Source organism: Mandrillus leucophaeus, unplaced genomic scaffold, assembly GCF_000951045.1.
Source record: "Mandrillus leucophaeus isolate KB7577 unplaced genomic scaffold, Mleu.le_1.0 Scaffold876, whole genome shotgun sequence".
NCBI lineage: Eukaryota > Metazoa > Chordata > Mammalia > Primates > Cercopithecidae > Mandrillus > Mandrillus leucophaeus.
Window position 1 is genome coordinate 1,049,117 of NW_012109541.1, and position 2,177 is coordinate 1,051,293.

A 2,177-nucleotide genomic window follows, 5' to 3' on the forward strand; every position below is an offset into this window, starting at 1 on the left:
CTTTTTTTTTTTTTTTGAGACAGAGTTTTGCTCTCTCACCCAGGCTGGAGTGCAGTGGCACGATCTCCACACACTGCAATCTCTGCCTCCAGGGTTCAAGCGATTCTCCTGTCTCAGCCTCCCAAGTAGCTGACATTACAGGCATGCCTCACCAGGTCCACCTAATTTTGTATTTTTAATAGAGACGGGGTTTCATCATTTTGGTTAGGCTGGTCTCGAACTCCTGACCTCAGGTGATCCACCCTCCTCGGCCTTCCAAAGTGCTGGGATTACAGGCATGAGCCACCCAGCCCGGCCTAAAGACAAGTTTTCAAAAGGAACTTTCATTAATCTGAGAGAAAACAAAACACCTTAAAGTTATAGATAGGTACCTACATGTGCAATTTATAAGTTACATACATAACTATCAATTTTATAGTTAAATTGAAATGTATTAAATTCAAATATTTAATCTACATTTTCCTTAAAAAGAGCTAGAATGAAAGATCTTGGATATAGAGAATAGGATCAATAATGAATATAGATTTGGGGACATGGTTGCCTATGCTATGGCTTTTACAAGAGCACCATGAAAGTACAAATTCCAATTCTGACCCGCTGAGCTATTTTACTCAACTTTGCAGGCTTACGACAATGACTCCTCTTTGTGTAGCTCCAAGGACGCATCCCACGCGATAATTTATTGGGACAAACATTTATAGCTGGTTGATGGTATCTACTCAGTCACCTGAAAAGAAAAGGAGACTCAAGAGACAATCTTCTGCCTGCCGTTCTTTAGAAACTATCCTGAGTGGCAAATCTCAATCCCGATCAATTGTTTACTCTCTTTAATGTCTTAAGGCATAGTTTCTTCAAATTCAACTCTGTGTAGACTCAATCTTCTCCATGAGAAGGAACTCTGTTGTTCCTCTAAGTTACAAATGCATACATCTGCTCTCTCCTCCTTTGAAAGTGTATGTCAGATTTCAGACTTCAGGTCTGGATTCCTCAATCCTTTACAAGGGGGAAAAAAACGCAAAACACAACCATCTGACCACCGGACACTGTTTTATTTTTCCTTTCAGTCTCACGAAGTAGTCACATTAATGTCATAATCATGTTGGTATTCACACATTTTTACTGTGTTTTTTCTCATGTGTGGGATCTCGGTATAGGAACCAACTTTTGAATTTTTTTTTTTTTTTTTCCAGCCAGTATCTAACATTCTGGCAGGATGAGAATGCATAAGAGTGACATTGTGACAGACAGAGTTTTAATTTTAAATGTTTTAGAACTTGAGTGTATTTCAGTGTTTTCAACTTATGTGTGTATATGTGCATGTGTAAAAGATATTCAGATCTTAGTTAAGCATAATTCCTACCTTCTGAGTAGGAAGATGTTTTACTTAGATGTTTAGTTAGATATATATTGGTTGCATGTAACAGAAAAATGAACCTAAATTGGCCTAAACAAAAATGATATTTCTCCAAACATGCTGGATCCAGGGCTCAAAAGCTGTCATCAAGCTGTCTTTTTACTCAGACTTCCCCTGTGCCGCTGTCTGTCTTTGGTTCTTCATGCAAGCAAAACAGGGTAGCAGCACTAGGCTTTCCATTCCATGAGGCTTCTTGTTCAGCTGGGAAGCAGACCTTTTCCCAGAAATCAGCAAATGTCACATACCTGCTTGACTCAGATTGGGTGGCTGGACAATGTCTGAACCAATCAGAGAATGCAATGTAGAGACTGGTTCCACAAATTCCTGTTACCATAATGATGCATGGATGATAGGAAGCCAGAAAAACTACCTTCTTCTATGAAAAGTCCATTACAGGACATAAGAGTTATCTTTCATTTTTTGAAATACTTGTATTAAAATCTATGAGGGCAGTAGGAAAGCAGCTGCACTCACTATCTACTTCTGGTCTGAAGATTCAGCTTAGGATAAGCTATACTAAAATACTTTGAGACATATTTCAAATCTACAGAGACAATAAATTAAAAACTCCACTTAACAGGGCAGTTTATGGTGTAGTATTCGTATATTTTGAAAATAATTCTCAGAATGTAATTATAACCAAAATTAGATTTCAGTAATGCCCTACTTAACCCAGAAACTCAGTTTGGAAACTTGAGTAGGAGGCAAAGGGGAAATATCTTTTTCTGCTTTACTTTAGTTCTATTACTATACATGATATTTG